General features: G+C 38.0%; 1 pseudogene; it reads left to right on the top strand.

The window, feature by feature from the left end:
- Positions 1-4,872: 4,872 nt before the first annotated feature.
- The window catches only part of LOC142620142 (receptor-like protein EIX2), a 36,948-nt pseudogene continuing 15,980 nt past the window's right edge, over positions 4,873-25,840 (top strand).

A 25,840-nucleotide genomic window follows, 5' to 3' on the forward strand; every position in this document is an offset into this window, starting at 1 on the left:
ATTATTATTATTATTATTATTATTATTATTATTATTATTATTATTATTTATTCATTTTAACATGCTCATGTAAACATGAAAATTTAACTTGATGGGATCAAAATTCATTATTTCAAAAATTTCTAAGGACTTTTCAAAATTTTCATCTCCTAACCTTGGTGAATTATTAGAGATTTGAGATCTAATTCTACTTCCCTTCAAGTTGGAGAGACTTGAGTATAAGAGAATTATAATGTACCTAGTCTTAGCCAGAAAATATACCATTTATTTATTATTGGGTAGAAGGGCCTCCCAAATCAAATTGAAAATATCGTGAGATTTTGCCTTATATAAAAAAAATTTAAGTGAAAAATCATTGGTAATAATCATGTATTCAATAATCAATATAGTTGTAAAATATTCTTTAATAGAAAATAAGAGAGCTAATCTACAATAAATTAAACAAATCTTAAAGAGATAAAAGTGTATATATCATAAAATGTAAGTTTTTTACTATAAGACATAGAAATAGCATCAAAATGGGTTTTGATTTCACCTGATAAGCTAATGTCATATGTAAAAATCTGATGGCTGATGAAAAGTTAATACACTATATATATATATAAAAGAGATTTAAGGAAAAACCTCTAAAAAGTTTTACAAGAAATTTTTATAACCTTTTTTGGGCCATTTAGAGAGATTATTATAAATAGTTTGTAATTTATATGGGGTGAGTATAATAATAGAAAATCTTATGATGCAAAAGGCATAAATTCTCCTGTCCTTTATACAAAATATAGTTTCATTACACGTCCATTGTCTGCCATCTAGACTTGATAAACTTAATTTCAGTGAAGTGTACAATGGTTTAATATAAGTAAGATTCTAAAAAGTGTCAAGACCTTGAAAATGAATGCGTCGTTATTATTAATTATTACCTTGCTTTTCCCATAATTTCTAGAAATGTCGAAGTCTAGGGCAACTTTGGAATTTTTTCTGTTTAGATATTATTATTATTATTGTATACACACACACATACACATAATATCTGCATTCTGTCTTATATCTATTTTCTATTTGAATTAGGTAACATTGATTGACTTGTTTTGTTTTTATTAAGAGTCTTGTTAACATCCTTTTAGGGCATTGGTTAATTAACCATTTTAGGAAAAATTTTATACCACTTTCATGAAAAATGTAAAAGGTTGTCAAACAAACCAATTACTTTTTTCTTTTCTCATAAAAAAGTTTCTAAAAATTGGTAATTAAAAAATACCCTTAGGACATCCGTTAACATTTCACTTTATTAATTAGTAGCAAAGTTAATGATATCGACAATCTAACTTTATTTTATATTTATTTTTTAAATCCATTTTCTTTCTCTTTTTTGGTCCTGGTCGACCATTTACAATAAATTTTAATAACCTTTTTTCAGCCATTTAGAGAGATCAATGTAAATAATTTGTATTTTATATGAGGTGAATATAATAACAAAAAATATTATAAGAGGTCAATATATATTTGTTTCTAGTTTTTATATATACAATAGATACGTTTAGACTAGAGATCTTTTCCTGCAAAATTGATAATAAAGTTTCCACTTAAAAAAAAAAAATCATTTTACTAAAAATCTGATATGCAAAATTTTCCAAATGATACAATTTTTTTTGGGGGTTATGTTTCCAAATGGAATGATGCAAAAAGCATAAATTTTTACATCCTTTTCACAAAAGCTAGTTTTATTGCATGTTTATTGTTTGCCATCTAGACTTAATAGATTTCGGTTGAAGTGTACAAAGGTTTAATATAAGTCTAAAAAGTTTCAAGATGTTAAGACCTTGAAAATGAAGACATCTTTATTATTTAGTATTGCTCTACTTTTCTCTTTGTTTCTTTTTAGAAATGTCAAAATCCAGGTAAACTTTGAAATGTATTCTGTCTATATATTATCTTTCATATATATAGATATATATATATATATATATATATATATATATATTTTTTTTTATATATATATATTGTGAGGGCAGAATTGTCAAAATATGTCCATGGGCTCTAAGTGTGATCCAAGTTGAGTGTGATCCAAGGGTATAGGCCCGTCCGAGGAGGATTTAAGGGTAATAATTACACAAAACTTAGAGGCCCATAAGCAGAACATTACAACAGAGGTTGGATGAACATGGTCCGAAGAGGAGTACTTCAACCTTGTGAGATGACGAATTACTATGCATCCTGGTGCTGATAAGGAAATTCTAGAAGGTCAAGTGGATGAGGATGAGTTTCGCATGAGCATAAAGAGATGGAGTAAATGAGAAATATCTGAGGGAAAGTTGATACCACCGCATTAAAAATTTTGCACCTACCTTTCTGGCCGCATTAATGGGGAAGCGACCTCTGAATAGTAATGGGTAGTGTTACAGCTATTATTTAAGGGATTCAAGAAGATGGAGAATAGGACAAAAGGCCTGGACTGGTGATCTGGTCCATACATGGAAGATGGAGGGAGGAGGAAAGAAGATATAAAAGGAAAAGGGGGGCATTCAAGAGGGGGATTGGGAAAAAAGGAAAAGAACATTGTACACACCATTCTCAACTGTACTTTATCTTTAGAACAATAAACAGTAATACAAGTGATCCTTGGCGTTTGTCCCAAGAGGGATTTTATGATTAAAACAGTTTGTTCTTTGTTTATTAGGGATCTAGCCCGCTATTGCCGTTATCTATTAACCTTATAACCTAAATTTCAAACCCACTCTCTACAAATTTTATTGTTTAGGGCTCCTTGGGCCGGTTCCCTTCATACTGTTGGATCCAGGTACAATTTGTATCCTTACATATATATATAGTCAATCTATCTTGTATCTACTTTCTATTTAAATTAGGTAATATTGACTGATTTTTTTAATGTTAACAAATGCCCTCAAGGTATTGGTTAATTATTTTAAGAAAATTTTGATACAACTTTCATGGAAAATATAAAATGCTATCAAATAGGTCAATTAATTTTTTTCTTTTTCCATAAAAAGCTTTTAAAAATGGTTAATTAACAAATGCACTTAAAACATCCATTAACATTTTTCTTTTATTATTTAAAAAAGGAGTGCAAAGTTAATAATATCTAAAATCTAACTTTTTTTTATTTTTATTTCAAAAATCCATTTTCTTTCTCTCTTTTGGTCACGGTCAACTATTTAACGAGTTAAAAGTTACGTCTTTAACGAGTTAAACTGTTAATGCTTATGGTACATTTGAGATAGGTGAAAAAAGTGGTTTCATAGAAAAAGAAAAGAAATAGTAGATGTACATATTCCATTTCCATTGTCATTCTAATACTAGACGAAGCAGCGTTCAACGAGTGGTGGTATGTATACCTGGGATTATAGAATATATTTAGATATGACAAATATATAATTGGCTTGTGTACTTGATATTTTTTCAATTAGACCATCATCAGTTGTGCTAAAAAAAATGTCATTTTAAAACACTAAAATGTTACTTTATTTATTTTAACACACCATTTATAATTGTAAACAATAATATATAACACAAACCACATCTAAGTTGTACCATTTTAAAATAAAACTCGGGTTTTGCATCATATGAGATGTCTCAATATAAATATATTGCATTAATATTGTTAACATAATATTCTTTAAATGAATTACTCTACTGCAAAAATTTTAAGAAAATCAAAATAAGGTTTTATTACTTATTTTAAATTATTTTTCAATACATTACTTTTATTTTGATAAAAATTTCTTCCACATCAAAATTAAATAAAACCATATTAAAAATTTCTACCATCTCGACTTATTTTTGGTTGTACCAAAAATCAACCAAACACCACCCACCGTTGTAACCACAACCACCAATATGGCAAAATCAGCCCACAACCATCGCAACCTACCAAATTCTGCCCACCACAACCCATCAAAATCAACGCACAACCACAAAAAAGAAGAAGAAAAGATTGGAAAATTAAGACTTTTTCATTAACTTTTGTTTTATGATGTGGTTACTTTTTTAAAATTTTAAAATTAAGAAATTCAATTAATGATTGAAAAATATTTTTCAGATTTTTTATTTCAAAAAATTTCAACAAAATTTAATGGAAAAATCTTAATTGAATAAATATAAAACGCAAATGACTGAAATAAACGAAAATAAAATTAGAAAACTGAAATAAAATTCAAAGAAAGTTAAAAGGTTAATTTTGCATTTTAAGCAAATAGAAAAATCAGCTAATGTCTTATTGATTACAATCTTTCTTTCTTTTCTTTTCTTTTTTTCATTTTTTGAAAAATCAGATTAAGAGACAAAGACTCGATAAGTACTAATCGAGTCTTTGTCTCTTAATCTGATTTCTCTCTAGTGAGGCAAATATAAGGTATTGAATTCAAGTCCACGGAAAGGAAATGGGAAACTTTTTTCTGACCAATGAAGAAAAAGGGCAATTGACAGTGAAGAGAAACTCTGTAGAGCTTGCTAAGAAAACACAACTTTCAGCATTTTCCTTATTCACTTTTTTTTTTCCGTTCTTTCTTTTTTTTTAACTGTCTCCCTTGCTCCTTTTCTTCCTTTCTATTTTTTTATTCCTAGAAGCATTAATTAATGGCTACTTTCATCTTTTGTGTCCAAATGCAAATTTTCCAAGTGCTGTCGCTTGGGTGGGGAGTGTTTAATCTTGTTTTATTATTTATTATTTATTATTCTTTTATGTTTTGCATGGAGCCATCGCTATAAATAGTTTATTATGCTGGGGATTCTGAGACTCAGAGCTTATTAAAAGTAATTGGAAACCAAAAAAAAAAAATCATTCTTGTTGCACTGAATTTTCTAGCTGTCCTTCCTCTCTTCTTGATCCTAGCTAATTTTAATTGCTCTTCATAAGCGATGATAAAGGTCATGGGTGGAAGGTCCCTAAAACTTCTCTATGCGTTTTTAACGCTTTTACTACATTTGAAACCAGCCCTTGGATTCACTTCAGGTGTTGGAAATGGCAGCGTTTTGAGCATAAAGAAGGAGAGACAAGCCCTCCTTGAATTCAAAAAAGGCTTTGTTAATGGCAACGACATGCTCTCTTCGTGGGGGAGTGAAGATGAAAAGAATTGCTGCGATTGGGGCGGAGTACACTGCAACAGCCAAACAGGCCATGTAATTAACCTAAACCTTCATTACTATGGTTTGCGAGGTACGATTAGTCCTTCACCACTTGAGTTTCCTTATTTGACTTACCTGGATCTCAGTAACAATGATTTTAATCAAAGCCATTGTAGAGAGGGAAAATTCCCGACCTATCACAAGCTGACACATCATACTACCAAGTCCACAAAATACAGCCAATTACAAGGCGCCACGTACTGCTGCTAGGTTTTGCTATCACTATTCGGATTCCAATAGAAATTTGCCAAGTGTCATTGAAATAAAGGCATGAAACTGCATCAGCACGTGTAAGCGATGACACAAGCAGCTCTGCACGTGTAAGCGATGACACAAGTAGCCCTGCACATGTAAGCGATGACGTAAGCGGACCAATCAAGCTGTGACAAGTGTCACCAATCAGACTCCGCCACGTGTCGCTCACCTACCCCTAAACTCCTATAAATAGAAGCCTTCCTAAGACATTTAGGAGGACACACAGAGAGAAGGAAGAAGATATCTTGAGTTCAGAAATCCAGAAGCTCTGCCGAAATCAAACCCCAAAGCCTTCAAGAATTTCAAGAACTTCAACCTCGAATACAGACAACATTCGAAGCAAAATCATCCAAACTACTCGTCCAGATCTCAAAGTTCACTGGAATCAAGCTCAAAAGCCTCTAGAAACCTCAACAAACCATAAATCAACGAAGCTCTACAGAATCAAGCCTCTAAAGCACCGAAGAACTTCCATCACAAACCTTCAAACCACTACAAAAAAAATGCCTATTAGCGACCAAGAATTGTTGACGGACCCAAAAAGCCCTCTCAAAAAATATTATTTGTGATGGCAAAATAAAACCCTCACAAATACTTGGTAAAATGTGAAATATTTGTGACCAACAAAAAAAACTGTCGCAATTATGTGTTATAGCCATCACAAATACTAATATTTTGGAGGGAAATTTTCCCTCCATATTATTTGCGAGGGACAATTAAAAATCTCTCGCAAAAAGTGTATTATTTGTGACAGTTAAAAAAATGCCGTTACTAATACTAAACTATTTGCGAGGGCCAAGATCGACCTTCACAAATAATCATTAAAATGTCAAAAAATTTGGAAGGAAATGTTCCTACCAAATTATTTCCGAGGAACAATAAAAATCCCTTACAAAAATTTATTTTTTGTGAGAGTTAAAAACATAGCCTCACTAATACTAACTTATTTGCGAGGAACACAATTGGCCTTCGCAAATAATAATTTTCTTTGGAGATAAAAGTTATTTTAAAATTCAAAGAATATAATGATTGGTGAATTATAAAGTGATAGGAAATTTGTATTCAAAATTATGCTTATTAAAATTCATAATATCTTGTTTTTCATCTCTGGTTTTCAATTAGGCCACCAACTTATAGTTGGTTGCTCTAATTCTTTGAAACCTTTGGACTCAGCTTGACTTTGAACTTCATAATTCTAATTTATCCATCATTTTCTATCTGCGTAATTAACCACTACAAGAACTACATGATCGCTTCTTTGGAAAGTTGCATGAACTAGACTATAGTAAAAATGTTATTTACATATCCACAACACATAGCAATCAGTGATTGCCAATCATTCATAGTACTGGGAAATAAGATGAACAAAAAAAAAAAAGCTCAGTTTTAAAATCAATGCAAGGCAATTAAGTGGTGAGAATTGGAGGCAGTAATTCAGACTTGGATCCAAGAACTTTAGCCTGTGTCTGGGAAGAATTCTATCCCAGGTAGCTCTTTGACCACTCCTTTTTCAGTGATATGAATGGGATAACTGAGCAAATGGCCTGGCAAGTCATGGTCCAGTGTCTCACTAGAATAGAGGTCTCAATACTATGAATGGGTTTGCCTCTTTCCCCTTAGTTTGGAGGGCCTGCACTATATCTTTGTACATCATCTCCATTGTCCTATTTTCCCAATTCAATATTGCTTGCACAGATGCACTTTCTGGGATACCCTCTGGCCAGTGGAATGACAACATAGACTGTAAATCTTTCTCCTGCCTCAATCTTACTAACAATCTTCAGTGACAGTTCTTTTGGAATAAGATTTACAGCACCGACCTCCTCAAATTTAAGGCCATGTGAATTCCAGCAGAAAGAGCTTCCAAAAGAAACCCAATTCAACATCTATTTTTTAATGAACATTAGTTTTACAAGGAATCACTACTTTTCTAATGAACATCTATTTTTTAACAATGGCTACAAATACAGCTCCACCTGCCAACAAATATGGGTTAAAACAAGCCCATTATTGACCAGTCTATACAACAAGGGATCTATCAAATTGATCTAAAACATGTCAATACTCAGCAGTCAGCTCACAATTTACATGATTCTACGAAAAAAATTGAATGAAAACCACAAGGTGGGAGAGCAAGCAGCTAGGAATTTGGGAAAACCTTCTCTCGATCTCACATTGATTCACATTTAATCATAATAAATGAAGTTGAATATCCAAATGGGAAGGGAAAGTGGGTTTCATGTCCATGAATGTGTGCAACACTCATTAGGAGGGAGATTCCCACACAGCATAACAGCTAAAGATTTTAAAATTGCTATAATATTGGTTAATCAAATTTCATTTGAAATCTCAAACAATGAATATTGACTAGCAATTGATAACTCAGAAACATCTTAATACAGTAATTTATAATGTCCAAATATGGGGGGAAAACATGTATAGTTCTTACTGGACTTAATGCAATGCAGTCATCAAGCCATCTCATAGTTCGATCCATTGATGTCCTGTTTCTCTTGTCAGATACCCATGTAGGCACTTCATCAGCTAAAGTGACCCATATATTTGGCCTCATGGAAGGAATCAATTCCATGTATTCTACAGGTTTGATCTGAGAGCAAACAATTTTATTTAGAAATATTTTCAAGTTAATCACTAAATATTATCAATTAGATTTTTTAAGCATACGAGAAGCGATATGGGCCAATTACCAAAAGATGCCCACAAGGAGTCTCAAACGACGCTCCAACTTTGTTCGTGCTGTTATATTCTGGAAGGCATTGAATAGAATCTCTTGTTACAGCTGGAAGTCCATAATCATGCAGACCAGGCATTTGATGAAGTTCTCCACTATTTGATATTGTATTTGGTGAAAGGCCTTCCAAGCTGCAGAATTTAATTATGTAGCTAGCTCAATGAATAATCATTTATGCAATTTTAAAATATGAATCTCTCTTGGAATTGTTTCAATCCCTATTACTTGATAAAACATACATAGAAGAATACACAGTTTCAACAGGTTAGCGATCTCTTTTTTTTAATAAGTAACAGAGTAGCAATCTTTCATCCCAAAAGGCTCTCACTTTCCACTGTTTAAACATTTTTTAAGGAAAATAAGTACCACTTTACGAATTCGTAAAATAAAAAATTACCACTTTACTACAAAGGCCATGACCGCGTTACTCATGTACAATATCTAAGTGTGCAAAACATAACAAAAACTTCAACAACACAAGCTCAAACAAACCCAATTCACTAAACATCTAAAGGGCACATACTTTCAATATATATGAAATTCTTTTCTCGTCTAATGGCATTGATATAAGCATCCTGAATGCTTCTGTCAACTACATTATCCTTCCAAGTGTGAAGACCGGCCCTGGCTGCATCCTCAGGAGCATTGGGGAAGCCAAAGGCGGCTCCTCCATCAATTGATCAAAACAATTGTACATTCCATGTTTCATGGTCTTCAGGGTACATAACTAGAGATGGGGTTATGAAAATGCCATCTAGTTGCATTAAAAGCCAAAACACAAAATACTCATTCATTTAGATTTGGGACAAGAAGCACTATTCACAACATTGAAAGTAACTCAAAATGACCTACCAGTTTTATACACAATGATTAAAGTGGGTCAATTAAACAAGGAAATGATAATGGGAGTGAAAGACAATACATTATAGTGATACCAAACATACATGCATAGGAAACATTATGAGTTTGGGATAAGCTTTCTCGAAAACAGATTAGATTTTTATTGGTTAGTTACCCAATAACCAATTCATAACACCTAAATAAAAATTATTAGTTATTTGATCATCCCATCCCAAGCTGATTACATTAGCCCAACAGTGTTGAAAATTAAGTTGGTTTGTCATATACTATACAGAGAAACAATGCAATAAGCCATTCACTATCCTTGCCCTGCGATCTTTGCTGCCCTTCCTTGTTTTTATAATTCTCAAAAAAAAAAAAAAAATCTCTGTTCTTTTATGAACCTCAACACCCTACAACTTAAAAATCACAAACTGAAACAGTTACAGTGGCCAGTTGGTGAAAAAGACTCATCTTGTTTAATTTCACCTGGCATTTTTCACCTTGGTGGTTCTGGAACACCCAATAGCTATTTTAAAACAGTAAACATGCATCTCAGGTTGGGCTAGAGACTCATAAGATGACCAACAAATGAAAATAAAATTTAAAACTGGAGCACAATGATGCATCAAAAAACAATACAAGGAATCACTACTTTTCTACTGAACATCTATTTTTTAACAAGAAAGTTACCAAAAAAACAAAAATATAAGAAAATGTTTTTATGTTTTTTCCCCCAAGTCCAGTATCACAAAAGTTCCTTCGCAGCATCTCATATTCCTTTAGCTTCAAACAGCTCTCCAAAAGCTGCATTCCCTTCTCACCCCTAACAGTGACATAGCATGCAATCATTTCATTACGTCTGATACCAAAGGACCTCACAGAGTCAAGATATATACATGGGTCCTTCAATCATTTCATTGTTAAATATACTATGAACGTAAGGTTAATTTTTTTTTTTTTCATCAAAAGCAACACGAAAATTGCACAATAGCATTAAAGTAGTCTAATTTGACTGCTTTTCAAATATGTACAGATTACAGACTTATTGTTTAAAGAAAGGTTCAACCATCAAACAAGAAATTGAGAACGCTTGAAGAATTACCAAGTCTTACATGCTCCGTTTGTGAAAAGACTTAGACAGATTCACTCCGCTCTATAAATAGACATATCCCCATATAGAATCAAACACCTTAATGCAATCAAAAACCAACTCTAACACATACTCAGTTGATAAAATTCAATCAAAAACCAAATTCGACACATACCCAACTGAATTCAAACTCTAAAATCAAAATCTAACACACACCCAGATGATAAATTCAATAAGACAACACAAGTAAACAACAAGCAAAGAACAAAAAACTCACCAGTTCACAAATTCAATCTAGAAAAGGAAACAAAAGCTAATTATCATCAGAATCCTCCCAAAACGTCACACCCAGAAACCCACAAAAAAGAATTTTCTTTTGAAACCAAACTAGCAAAAGAGGGAAAAGAATGAGTCATTTACCTGAGGAAAGAGAGTGGTAGAAAGACCCAGTTGATTCGCAGAGAATGAGGAACGAGAATCAAGCGCAAAATCGATGCCAAAACCAATAAATGTGTGTATGCATGTGTAAATCTTTGAAAGCCGATTGATTCGCAGAGAGAGAGTGACGATGAGGAGAGTCGGAGACTGGAGAGATCTGAGAGAGAGAGAGAGAGAGAGAGTGACGGTGAGGACTGAGGAAAGGCAGAGAGAGTGTGAGTGATGGTGAGTTGGGAGTGTTGGAGGGAAAAGTGAAAAAATTTAGCGGGAAAGGGGAATTGCGTTCCGAGGGAGTTGGGAGTTGGGAGTAGGGAGTGTTAGAGGGAAAAGTGAAAAAAATTTTGAGGGAAAAGGGAATTGATGGACATGTGGGGCTAAGGGTTAAAGTTTTATAAGAAATCTTTTCCAAAAAAAAAAAAGTTTTATAAGAAATTGTTTATTATAAGAAAAAAAAATTTTGTTAATTTAAATTTTAGAATATATGTAGCAGCATGTGGTTTGAAGTTCATAAGGTTTAAAGTTTAAACAATTAGTATAATTTTTTATAATAAACAAGGATAAATAGGAGTATGTATATGAAATACATAGATTAATTAATGAAATAAATTAGATATAATTCATAAATTGAATAGCTCCCCAAAATTAGATAATAAAAAAGATTATATGTCATATGTTAAAAGAACAATATGAAATCTCTAGAGTGAGCTATATCAAATACTATAAAATAACAATATAGTTCAGCTATTAAATATTAAAACAAATGATGGGTTTGCTTATATGTAAAAATGGTTTAATTTGAGCTCGATCTGGTTGTTCAATTGAGCTTAAATTTCATCAACACCAATACTTTACCTTGCTATGTAAATCCAGCGGTTAGAATTGGAATCTAAATTGGCACATGAAGGTTACATGTCATGTATCCGTACTTTAATCGGCCTGCTCTCACAACCAAACCATCCAATCACACCTTAATTTCACCAATACCCATTTTTTACCGTGCTCTTCCCATCCAATGGTTGGACTTTGAATTTGAAGTCATTTTCAAAACCGTCAAATTCTAGACCCATGCCCCTGTAGGGATGGCCTAAGGCCCACACCACAAAAGGCTCAAAATTCTACTCCTAAGAAAAAAAGCATTGTCCCCTATTACAAAAGGTTCAAATTTTATAAAATTATATGTGTGTGTGTGTGTGTATATAATGGTTGTTTACCTTCTTTTATTATTATTAGTGATACTAAGGATAACACAAATTTACTATAGGATTACAAATTGACATATAAGGCTGTCCACGGGTCGGTCCGGGTCGGGTGTGTGCCTAACCCATGACCGACTCGATCAAAACAAGCGGAGAAGTTCCAAACCAGCTGCTGACCGCGAAAAGCCACCGACCCGATTAGAACAGATGGGAAGGTTCCAATATACACCCTTTAAAATTTTGTTTAAAATCCATATTTTTCACCTTGATTTTTGAAAAATCTCTTTTAACAACAAGATACTAGCAGGCATGCCATAGATCACACATAAGAGTGATCGAGGTAGCCCTCACACATTGAGATTTTTATTTAATCTCAACATTAACTCTTGCTAGTCATGGGTTTTTTAAAAAGAATTTAAAGTAAGGACATGTCCCCCCTCTAAAATCAAAACCATTTATATCTAAGCACATGTATTATTCTAAATGCATGTGTAGGGGGTTTGGGCTTGGAAGGCCCACGTAGGCCCACTTAGTCATAACCCAAAATAAGGCCTAAGGCCCATTGGAACACTTCGTTATGGCACGCATAGGGGGAGTTAACACGAAGAACACGAAGAACACACGAAGAACACGAAGAACAAAGAATTTCTAACAAGCTCATAGCCAGAGATTCATTGTAATTCCGTTTCAAAGATCTTCGATCCATTCCTTAGCCAAATTGAAGGATATTTTGTGTTCAAATCAAAATCACATTACCACAATTCCAATCAATAAATCTTTTAGGAAGATCAAATCAGAGGATCACTCTTTTGTAATTATAGAGAATTGTACCACACATTTATCAATACAAATTCGTATTTGTGAAACTATTTTACTTGTTTGATTTATTTCGAACTAAGAAATTTAGTCGTCGACAAATTCTGGCACGCCCGGTGGGACATCTCTGCCTCTCATCTCTTTCTCCTTCAAAAGAAAAGAAATTCAATCTACTACTAGCTTCGATGGCTTCTAACAAGAATGCTCAAAAATCGGTGATGGATGCTTCCGTTGCGGATGATTATGTCGGCCCAATCACTCGTAGTCGATCCAAAGCTCTTGATCAACCGCAACCCCAATCAACCAAAGAAAGCAAGCTTCATAATATCATCTCTCTAGACTTTCTTGCAAAAAGGAAAGCTACCGCTAAGGATTCATCTGTCTTGAAGGATTTTGAGATCAATGATGAATCATCCTCAACAAAGACCTTTTCTATCAACTCTTCACCCGTGATGAGAAGCCTAAGGAACAAAATGCCTTTGACTCGTCCTGTCGCATCGTTTTCTCCATCATATCTAGAGGTTATGCCAGTAATGATGACCAACACCTCTACCGTGGAAGAAAAAATGGCTGAAATGGAACAAAGGGTCACCCTTCTCACAAAAGCACTTGAAGATAAGGACGTCCAAATTGCAACCCTGATGAACAAACTGGAAGTCCAAGATTCGGGTGAATCAAATCTAGACCTTGAGCAACCTCCTGGCTTTACCTTGAAGGACGAAAACTCTAGGGGTGATAAGGGAAAAGGAGGTGAAGGCACTTCTCAACAAAGACATTCCACCTCAATGGCCTCGATATCTGTCCAACAACTGTAGGACATGATAACGAACACCATACGAGTACAATATGGAGGTTCTTCTACACATTCTCTCATATATTCAAAACCTTATACGAAGCGCATTGACAATATGAGAATGCCAAATGGGTATCTACCCCCCAAGTTCTTGCAATTCGATGGCAAGGGAAACCCTAAGCAACACGTTGCGCACTTTGTAGAAACCTGTGAGGACGCAGGGACTCAAGGAGGCCTATTTGTAAAGCAGTTTGTTCGTTCTCTGAAAGGGAATGCCTTTGATTGGTATACAGATTTGGAACCTGAGTCAATTGATAGTTGGAATCAGTTGGAAAGAGAGTTCCTTAACCGGTTTTACAGCACGCGTCGTACGGTAAGCATGATGGAGCTTACCAATACTAAGCAGTGGAAAGACGAACCCATTGTTGACTACATCAGTCGGTGGCGTTCTTTGAGTTTAGATTGTAAGGATAGACTGTCTGAAATATCTGCTGTAGAAATGTGCATCCAAGGCATGCATTGGGGACTTCTGTACATCCTACAAGGGGTAAAGCCCCGAACATTCGAAGAATTGGCAACTCGTGCGCATGACATGGAATTGAGTATCTCTTGCCATGAAAATATGAAACCTCCCGTACCTGAAGAAAAAAAAGAAAGGCGAGAAATAAGGAGAAATGACAGGAATACAAAAAGTAATGTCAAACACACCATGAATGTCAACCCTGCCCCAGTCAAAATTTCAACGGGAAATGTAAAGGCTAACGAGAAGAGGCCTGAGGGAGGCCAACGACGCGAGATGCGTCGCTCATCACTCAAGGAATGGGAACAGAAGGTGTATCCTTTCCTTGATGCAGATATACCCGAAATGCTAGAACAACTGCTCAACTTGAAATTAATTGAATTGCCAGAATGCAAACGACCCGAAGAAATAGGAAAGGTTGATGACCCGAACTATTGTAGGTATCATCGCATCATAAGTCATCCGATCCAAAAATGCTTTGTTCTTAAAGAACTCATCATGAAGCTAGCCAAGGAAAGGAAATTCAACTTAGATGTTAATGACGTTGCTCAGTTAAACCTTGTAACATTTGCTTACGGGTCGCCTAGTTGCAAGTCTCCAACTACTAAGCAGAGGGCGAATACCACGTTCATCCGATTTGGCTCTTTGGAACCTGTTCAAGTTCAGCTCTCACAAAAAGCATCTGATTATAACTCAAATGGTGATAAAAAGTCAGCAATGGATGAGGAAGAAGGTTGGACGTTGGTTACTCGTAAGAGATGGAAGAAGAGACGAGTATTCCCTCTTCATTTGATCACCTAAGAGTCCAGAAGAGCACAAAACCAAATTCAGCCACAGTCAAGAAGAAAGAATGATAAAAGAAAAGAAAGACTAAGAATGGAAATGTGTGATGATTCTGCACAAACCCAAAAATTTCGAAGTCTTGTCACATTGGAAGAATTTTTCCCCATAAAATTCTTTCAAAACAAGTCAGCAGAGGCTGTTCACACGGTCTCTCGTTGTGAAGTTGATGAAAAACAAAAAGGTGTTGACCATGGTAGTTCAAATAAGACTTTGTCGTCTTTAGAACAACTCAAATCTCAGGTTGATAAAGATGAACCCTCGCAATTCTCCACCTCACCGAAAGAAGGGATCATCCAAGCTCTTGAAGAGCCAAAGATGTACACTCCTTGTACCAATACACTTCAACAAACACAGGAATGTTTCGCATGCTCTCCAGACTTGACTTTCACTGACGAGGATCTATTGTTAGGCCCTAAGCCTCACAATCGTCCACTTTATGTCTCTGGTTATGCTCGTGAACAAAAGATTGATCGCATTCTCATTGATGGAGGTTCAGCTATTAATATACTACCGAAAATGACAATGAGACGACTTGGTCTTGCTATGGAGGAATTATCACACAGTCGCTTGGTCATACAAGGTTTTAACCAAGGAGGACAACGCGCCATCGGCATGATACACTTGGAGTTAATTATTGGAGAATTGACAAGCAATGTTTTGTTCCATGTCATTGATGCCAAGACAACCTACAACATGTTGTTAGGACGTCCATGGATCCATGGGAATGGAATAGTGTCGTCAACTTTGCACCAATGTTTCAAGTATCTTCAAGGTGGAATAAAGAAAGTAGATGCCGACTTGAAGCCTTTTTCTGAAACTGAAGCTCACTTTGCTGACGCGAAGTTTTATGTAGAAGATGATATCCCTAATGAAGTTCTCCCAGTTGAAGTCCCGTCCATGAAAAGCAAGCAGGGTGAAAAGAAGCATGTTAAATTCATCACTAGAAAGGATATTCCTTCCCCAAAGGAAGATCCACGATATGGGAATAAACAATCTAGTGAGTCTACTAGCAATTCAGAGAGAGGGGATGAAAGTTCTACGCCTTCCAATAACCCTCCATTCTCCGTTATGTACCATTGTCACGCCGCAAAAATGGACAATCACCATTCACGGAATGCCTTCAATCTACAATGGACATGCGAAGACCGCCTACAAAGCTTACAATGAAGGATGTAGCCATGTTGAAAGAAAATCATGTAATGCCTTTAACTTCATCCACAAATCCTTTGCCCTCAAAGCCACTAAATGGATTCGTGAAGTCTTTACAAAGTTTGACAGAGCATGGTATTCTACCAAGTAAACGGACGAAAGAATGGTTTGACCCAAAGGCATATAGGCTATTAGCCAAAGCAGGCTATGATTTCTCAAAACAAAGTGGCCTAGGGAAACTAATTCCAGAAGCCACCGGAGAAAAGATGCATGGTCTTAGTAAAACGCAAGGGAAAATGCGACTTGAAGGGCATGAAATTCCTATCCCAAAGACCGGAATAGGTTATACTCCAGAACCACCAGCTCAAATATGGATCAATAAAAGAAGCAATGCTTCAAGTTCCCAATACATAACAATAGAGGTTGATGAAAGTCCGAATCAAAGAAAAGATCATTCTTCATCACGCATCTCAGTATTCGATCGCATTAAGGCTTCATCGTCACGAATTACAGTGTTCGACAGGTTGAATACGGCTTGTTTAACGCAAATTCGGGACACTTTTGCGTGTGGATCAATCTTTAATCGATTGGGGGCAACAAAAAGGCCCATTGATACTTGCTCTGAAAGTTTAATAAACTCTAAGGACCAAAAGGAGGAGAAAACTAATGATGAGATACGTAGTAGTATTCCTTCACGCATGAAGCGTAACTTTATCTTGGATATCAGCACTGAAGGAGCTCTCAAAGTCAAAAGGCGAACGATTGTACACACAAGTCAGTCACTCGTCCACAATGAGCAAAATGAAGAAGTATCATCCTCGTTTCACATTATAGTAGAAGAAGATACACTGTCAGATGATGAAGCCGCAAAGAATGAGGTCGATGAAGCTCCCCTAGCCTTGGAAGATGGAGTACAGGCTACAGTTGATGAACTTAAAGAGATCAATTTAGGAACTACTGAAGAACCTCGACCAACTTTCATCAGTGCCCTTCTCACTCCTGCAGAAGAAGAAGGATACCTCCAGCTCCTGGTAGAATATAAAGATGTGTTTGCTTGGACTTACAAAGAAATGCCTGGGCTCAATCCAAGTATTGCTTTACACCATTTGGCAGTAAAGAAGGGCGTTCACCCAGTAAAACAAGCTCAAAGACGCTTTCGGCCAGAGCTTATCCCTCAAATAGAAACTGAGGTCAATAAGCTAATTGAGGCAGGCTTCATCCGTGAAGTACAGTATCCGGAGTGGATCACTAATATCGTCCCTGTCAAAAAGAAGAATGGACAAATCCGGGTGTGCGTTGACTTCCATGATCTGAACAATGCATGTCCCAAGGATGATTTTCCGTTGCCTATCACTGAGATCATGGTTGACGCCACTACTGGTCATGAAGCCTTATCTTTCATGGATGGCTCTTCTGGTTACAACCAAATTCGAATGAATCCTAAGGATGAAGAGTTCACAGCTTTTTGTACCCCTAAAGGTATTTACTGTTACAAAGTGATGCCTTTTGGATTAAAGAACGCTGGTGCTACTTATCAACGAGCCATGCAAAAGATCTTTGATAATGTACTTCATAAGTACGTGGAGTGTTATGTCGATGATCTGGTGGTTAAATCAAAAAGGAGGGAAGACCATCTGGTAGATTTACGATCCTTGTTCAACCGCTTAAGAAAGTATCAGCTTAAAATGAACCCTCGCAAATGTGCTTTCGGTGTAACATCCGGGAAATTTCTTGGTTTCATTGTAAGGCACTGCGGTATTGAAATTGACCAGTCCAAAATTGAAGCTATCCAGAAAATGCCAGAGCCCAAGAACCTGCGAGAACTTAGAGGCTTGCAAGGAAAACTAGCTTATATACGACGATTTATTTCAAACCTGGCAGGTCGATGTCAACCTTTCAATAGATTAATGAAGAAGGATGCACACTTTCAATGGGATGAGCCTTGTAGCAATGCTTTTGCACGCATCAAAAGATACTTGCTTAATCCTCCAGTTTTAGGTGCTCCTATCCCGGGAAAGCCTTTGGTGTTGTACATCGCGGCACAAGAAAGGTCTCTAGGTGCTCTTATGGCACAAGAAAATAAAGAAGGGAAAGAAAGAGCCCTTTATTATTTAAGTCGAACTCTCAATGGAGCTGAATTAAATTAATCTCCTATTGAAAATATGTGCGTCGCTCTTTTCTTTGCCGTAGACAAACTGGAGCACTACATGCAAGCACATACGGTCTGTTTGATAGCAAAGGTGGACCCGATTAAATATGTCCTCTCCAGGCCAGTGGTTTCGGGTCGCATAGCTCGATGGGCAGTCTTGCTGCAACAATACGACCTTGCATATGTTCCGCAAAAAGCTATCAAAGGACAAGTATTGGCAGATTTCTTAGCTGATCACCCAGTTCCATCTGATTGGGAGTTCTCTGATGATTTCCCAGATGAGGATGTGTTTTACATTGAAGTAATGCCACCATGGATGATGTTTTTCGATGGGGCTGCACGTCAAGAAGGAGCGGGGACAGGTGTAGTGTTTGTTTCTCCACAACAACAAATACTTCTATATTCGTTCTCATTAAGCAAACTTTGCTCTAACAATGTAGCCGAATATCAAGCATTGATCATTGGTCTACAAATGGCCATTGAAATCGGCATATCGCAACTCTAGATCTTTGGGAATTCCAAATTAATTATCAACCAAATCTTGGAGCAGTATGATGTCAAGAAAGAGGACCTTGTCCCTTATTGCAAATATGCGAAGAAGTTGCTCACAAATTTTGAGGCAATTACATTGGAGCATATACCGAGGAAGGAGAATAGACAGGCTGATGCTTTAGCTAATTTGGCTACCACCTTAGCATTATCCCAAGAAGAGACTGCCAAAGTTGCTGTTTCCCAAAGGTGGGTGGTGCCTTCCGGGATTGAAGAAGAAAAAGAAGAAAAGCAAGCCAACGTCATATTTGTATGCCTTGTCGAAAAGGAAGATTGGTGACAAACAATCATTGAGTACCTTCAACATGGAAGACTCCCAGATGATGTACGCCACAAGACCGAAGTTTGGCGAAGGGCTGCTCGATTCATTTACTATAAAGAAACTCTCTTCCGCCGTTCATTTGATGGTTTGTTTCTCTGTTGCTTAGGAGAGGAAGAGGCTAAACAAGCCTTAGAAGAAGCTCATTCTGGAATATGCGGTGCACACCAATCAGGTCCTAAGTTACACTACAGGATCAAGCGAATGGGTTACTATTGGCCTACGATGGTGCAAGATTCCATGGAGTATGCTAAGAAGTGCGAAGCTTGTCAATATCATGCAAACTTCATCCATTAGCCACCAGAACCTCTACACCCAACTGTAGCTTCTTGGCCTTTTGATGCATGGGGGCTTGACGCAATAGGACCATTACCAAAATCATCTGGCGGCCATTTGTACATCTTGGCTGCAACTGATTACTTCTCGAAATGGGCAGAAGTTGTGCCTCTTAGGGAAGTAAAGAAAGAGACGGTGGTCAATTTTATCCGAACTCACTTGATCTATCGGTATGGTGTCCCTCGATATATCATAACCAATAATGGCAAACCGTTTCAGAATAGGTTGATGACAGAGTTGTGCGAGAAATTTGCATTCAAACAGTACAATTCTTCTATGTACAATGCCCCAGTGAATGGATTAGCCGAAGCCTTTAACAAAACTCTTGGTAGTTTGTTAAAGAAAGTGGTATCCAAAACTAAGCGAGACTGGCACGAAAGAATTGGAGAAGCATTATGGGCATATCGAACAACATTTCGAACGCCTACTCAAGCGACCCCGTATTCTCTCGTTTATGGAGTAGAAGCTATCCTTCCCTTAGAACGCCAGATCCCATCACTACGGATCGCCACTCAAGAAGGGTTAACTGAAGAGGAAAATGCCAAGCTTAGGTTACAAGAGTTGGAGGCACTGGATGAGAAAAGGCTCGAGGCCCAACAGCGCCTTGAGTGCTATCAAGCTCGTTTGTCAAGCGCATTCAATAAAAGAGTTAAACCACGATCATTCCAAGTTGGTGACTTAGTCCTCGCTGTTCGAAGACCTATCATCATGACTCATCGTACAGGCGGTAAGTTCACCTCGAAATGGTATGGACCTTATGTTGTACAAGAAGTCTACACTAATGGAGCTTACAAGTTGATTGACCAGGAGGGTGTAAGGATCGGCCCCATCAATGGGAAGTTCCTCAAACGCTTCTATGCTTGAAAATCAAGAATTGCTCCTCGGTAAGAGCTTAAACTACCCACTGCAGCACTACAAGGGTACATGATGTTTTTCCATTACCTTTGAAAGTGCACAAATAAGGAGAAATTAATCCCACTCTATGTCACCATTTGTGAATGTGGCGTAGTGGTTGGATGCCCATGTCACCCTTGAGGCCAAGGTCTCAGGTTCGATTAGAGGTGATACCCACTGTTGCGCAATTGGTACCCATGAAATGCCGTGGGGTGTAGGGCGAGGATTACACACGTGAGCCCTCCCTTTTTGTAAAAAGAAACAACAACAAAAAAACAGAAAAAAAAAACAAAAACAACAAAACAAAAAAAAAAAAATCATCAAAACCATAAAAAAAAAAAAAAAATTTGGTTGAACTACGTAATGACTTGATCCCTCTCCGGGGTACGTAGGTAGCTTAGTACTTTTCACTAAGTTCAGTCACATAAAAAGAAGAAGGACTGCCAGTCTAGCTTGAAGAGTTTGTCCAAAGGTCGTCAACATGCTTTCAAGAACCCTTTGATTGGCAAGGCGTCGCTTAAGATCAATCAATTGCTCACTATATGATGTTCAAAGATCATTGTGGTAGAAAGTGATAGCTGCGAAGAATCGGTGTTACTTAGCTTTCCTTGAAATAATGATAAGTTGATTCTCAGTTATGGAGTAAAATAAAATCTTCAACCTCTGTTGCAAGGAATGGAGTCTGCATGGCATTGCTCATCTTTTGTGGACATATTCCCACGTCTCTGAAGTATACTTTGCATCACTTATCTCCTGGGGGCATCTTTTTTGTACCTTTCAAGTCTAGGCTATATTGTCTCTCTTCTAGGATGTGCCACTTCACAACTCTGAAATTTGAACCACGTGTAAGGACACAATTCAAGTTCCCAAACTACGACTGGGAGAAAAATGGGCTTGAAAGACCTTTCTTTACAATGAATTTGTAGAGGATGGGCTTGTAATTTAGATTTCAAGGATGGTTTAGACAATTACAAAAAGAACGGGCTTTGGGCCCAATAGAACAGAACAAAGAATCGTTTGCAAAGAGTAAGACTGAGAAATCGTCCTCGGATTGTGTCCGAGGATGGTTTCTAATGATATTTCTCAAGTTTGGATACAAGTGTTGATTATCATTTACTATTGGCTCTATCTCTTTTACTCAGAAAAGTCCCCCCCTTCTTCGTATGCCTTTCCTCCTATTTATATCCTTTCCTTTCCCTTCATCACCTTCCACTTTTCTGGTTGCAATCCCCCTTTTTGGATACTTGTCCCATCCATTCTTCCCTAAAGCCCGCTGGGATTAGGGACCAAGTTCCAAGCCCGATGTTCAGGTCCCATCCTTCCATCTATACGGTCGGTGTATCAATTTACAGAGCTTTTAATGTATGGGCGGTGGTAGCAGCTTTATTTTTAGACATTCCACCGTTCTTTCTCTCGCCCTCCACGTATACTGTGCATCCCCATAATTGTAGGACTCATTATAATATAACCCAGGGATACCAAACTTCTCTTTCTATGTCCTCGACCTTGAAATCCGAGGACAAATCTACTCCTCGGACGTGTTTGGATATGTAAATAGTCCACGACCATTTTGATGTCTTCGGATTTTGGGTTTCCAGCCCAAAATACTTCGTTGGGCCATCCTTCATATGCTATTGGGCCCAATACCCCTACAATAGCCCCTCGAGTTTCTTTATTTTTTCACCTCGGGAGAAAAATAGAATCTCGACTTAAATAGACCTGTTACCTGAGACTTTTGGCAACATTGTTGACAGAGATAACTTCGAATCACCCATCGCGTGTTCCCAATGCTTCGGTATGCGAAACGCCCCCGAATTGATTGTTGGCGCTTCTATGTCCCCCACGTTTCATTAATATGACACATATCCAACGGTCGAGAGCGATTCTTGGGTTGAGGCGGGAATTCGCCCGCTTTAAAACATCTTCGACATATAAATACTAATTTTCTTCAAAATTCTTCACACTACGTAAACCTCATAACGTACCTGCCACACTTTTCATCTCCCCGTACTCTCTCTCTCGTCTATCAAGTACCCTGTCCGAGGTGACCGTGCTTTCTTCCTTTTTAAAAGTAAGTTCTTCAATACTCGCCCCTCCTTATCGGCTTTTTTGTTTCTTTTGTTTCTTTTCTTTCCCATCTTCTCTTTTTCTTGTGTCTTTCATCCTCGGCATAGTTATTTTTTCTCCACACCCCGCCTTTTTTCAAAAAGAATGGGTAGATTTGCGTCCCTGGTGGATTCAAACGAAAAAATAGAACGGTTTAAGGTTAAGTACAAAATTCCCTCGGATGTATCCATTAGGTGCGTAACGAGGAAGAGTTTTATACAAAAAGAAAAACGGGGAAGTTGTAATCCCGATGATTGCGTTCATCGAAGGGGGAATGAAAATCCCCATGGGAGCTGTGACTAGGGATTATCTTAGGGCTTTTAGGTTGGCTCCCACCCGGTGTGCCCCAAATGTCTTTAGGATCTTAGGTTCCATAGACGCTTTAAATGAGAAGATGAACCTAGGGCTCACTCACCACGACGTGAACTAGGTTTATAACCTCCATCACCTAAGCAAAAAAGATGAATATTACCTAAAGTCTAGACACCCGAAGTCGAGGCTAATTCAATGTCCGCCCGAATCAAATAAGGGCCTAAAAAATGACTTCCCGATCATATCGGGAAATTGGCACGACAGCCTCCTGTCCGACAAGGGAAGGGACTCCAGGTGAAGTTTCTTTTACATACTTTTATCTTTCGTCTTTTTACTTACTCTTACCCACTTTTACTTGGACAACTGCGGATCCACACGCGGCGGATCGTCATCCTAACCTTGTGGATTTCGGGCGATTGGATAGGATCCTACAAGCCGAGATCTTCGTGCACACCGACGGTCAACTCCGTGCGGCTCATCGATCCTCGGCTACACTCCAATATCAAAAGCCTTTCGGGCGCCGAAGTGCGTGATTAAAGCCCGCGATCCTCGTCTTCCTCGGATTAGCGTTGCGCGTGGAGGGTTTTTGCTACCGGGGGGACTACCATTCCTCAAGGTACCTTGGTCACCCAACCAATCCAACCGCCACCATTTGTTCCGGTTGGGATTCCCACGGTTCCTTTCTCCACAATTTTAACCTGCGGTGAAGCCGCATCTTCCTACCTTGCTTGTAAAGGAAGAAGAAGAAGAAGAAGAAGTTGACGTACCAGATTCCGAGGACGAGTTCGAGGTTTTTAATCAACTCTACTCTCACGAAGACTCAACTTCCATCCTCGGCACTTCTACCCAAATCTCAAAGGTTACTGCGAAGAACTTGACGTTATGGGCATTCAACGAAAGATTAAACCCAGCTGAAAGATGTCCTTGAGGGCGGCGACAAGGACCCTAGAGTCCAAGAACCTCCAAAAGAGGTGCGCCCTCGGACTCAAGAAAAGGGTGCCGACAAACGCCACGAAGCTAGGCTTCCTCCTCCTCCTCCATCCTCCCAAACTCAACGTGCCAACATAGCTGATCTCAAAAGAAAAAGGGATCAGCCGAAAGGGAAGGAAGTTGTGGAGGTAGGAAAGGGTTACTGTATCCAAGGAGCCCGAGGTTGAAAAGGGTGCAAAGCAAGCCCGCACCATACGGACTAGGTCGGAAAGAAGAACCGACCAACGGGCGGTCGTACGCGCCCCCGTATGGCTTCGACCTTTCTATGGACGATGAGGTCATTACCGTGGATGCGTCCATTAGAAATTCCGATGAAGGGACAGCGGCATGCGTCGCGGATGCTTTGGAGCAAGCTGTTACTCCCCGAGGATATGATTGAGTGAGAAAGAAAAGGGACCACACCGTCTTCATGACTTTGAAGAAGGAGCTTGCAATGGTGAGTTTTCTCTAAAACCTTGACTTTTGTTTTTATTTCCTATATATATCTATACGTCTAAGGTTTATATGTTTTGTTTGTAGGCCGTTCAATGCGCCCATAGGGCGGAAGAGATTGCCATTAATTCCTATAAGTCTGCGAGGGCCGAGGAGTCCGGGCGTGAAGCTGCTCAAAAGATCTCGGACCTTCATAAGAAGAAAGCTGCAGGAGGTCACGGCAAAATTGGCTAAGGTTGAGAGTGCCAAGGCGGGCTTAGAGGCTGATGCGAAAACGACGACTAAACGAGGCCGAGGATCGGTGCCTAATGCTTCGCCAAGCCGAGGATAACCTCTTAGTAGCACGAAGGCTCGTAGAGGATCTTAAGAAAGATCCGCACGAGTACGAGAAGGCCAAAGAAGAAGCCATCAAGGGCAAAGAAGAAGCCATTGAGGAGAAGAAAAAGGCCGAGAAAGCAAAGGAAGAGGCCGAGAACTCGAGGGACCAAGCCGAACAAGACGGTTATGATATAGGCGTGAAGGAGGTCACTGAAACCTTCAAGGCTCAGGTTCCCGAGGTATGTAGGCACTACTGCCTCCAAGTGTGGAATGAGGCACTTTCCCAAGCTGGGGTTGATGCCTCTTCCACTCTTTGGAAAGCAGAGAGTGTCTACTATCCTCCTGCAATTCGCGCTTCTTCCATTCACGACCTGCACAAGAAGGCGCCGGGGATCATCCGAGGATAAGGGGGTGATTTGGCTGAAGACTCAACTCTTCCCGAAGATGCCCCCGAACAACTTGACCCTGCACAAGAAAAGGCAATTGAAGACGTACAGCCTTCAAGTGATCTTCGGGAATCTTCAAAGGATGAGTTGGGTGATCAAGCTAACCCAATAACCTTGATAGATGATCCCAAAGGCAAAGGAATTGCCGTTGAGTCCTCGGCTCAGCTTCCATCTCCTCAAGACTCCAAAGGCCCTCTGAAGATTAAGCTGAAACAGTGACTTGCTTGTTGTCTTTCCTTTCTTTATTTTTATTTTGTCTCCAAGTGTAATACCTAAGTATAGGTGCAAAAGTACTTTTTTGGAATTTAATACAAGAATGAATGTTTGTTTTTAGATGATTCTTATACATATATTTTTTTTGTTTTTATGCTGATCATATCATTCCATAAATATCATCTTCTTGTCTTTTACCAAAGTTACTAGCAACAACTTGAATTGAAATTTGATACTCCAGGAGGGTTTAATTATGCCGGGAACTGCATTTAATTGATTTTTTTTTTTTTTTTTTTTTTTTTTGAGTATTTGATTCTTCATTTTGGATCTCTAGTTTGAACTATGTAAAGATAAGGCATATGGTCTATGCAAATATCTGATGTTTATGTTAAAAAAAAAAAGAACGAAGTATTAATTTTTCCCAAGTAATTGATCCGAGGATCGAGGCATACCAAGTTTCGGCTTGACACTTAGATGAATAAATTTAAAAATGTTAATTTTCCCAAAGTAGATGATCCGAGGACCGGACGTAACTTAGGTTACGTTTAACACTTAGTAAAGAATATCAATTTAGACGAGGTATGTGGTCCGAGGATCCGGGCATACCAAGTTTCGGCTTGACACTTAGATGAATAAATTTAAAAATGTTAATTTTCCCAAAGTAGATGATCCGAGGACCAGACGTAACTTAGGTTCGTTTAACACTTAGTAAAGAATATCAATTTAGACGAGGTATGTGGTCCGAGGATCCGGGCATACCAAGTTTCAGCTTGACACTTAGTTGAATAAATTTAAAATGTTAATTTTCCCAAAGTAGATGATCCGAGGACCGGACGTAACTTAGGTTACGTTTAACACTTAGTAAAGAATATCAATTTAGACGAGGTATGTGGTCCGAGGATCCGGGCATACCAAGTTTCGGCTTGATACTTAGATGAATAA

The sequence above is a fragment of the Castanea sativa genome, chromosome 12 (genome assembly GCF_040712315.1).
Source record: "Castanea sativa cultivar Marrone di Chiusa Pesio chromosome 12, ASM4071231v1".
NCBI classification, from domain to species: Eukaryota; Viridiplantae; Streptophyta; class Magnoliopsida; order Fagales; family Fagaceae; genus Castanea; species Castanea sativa.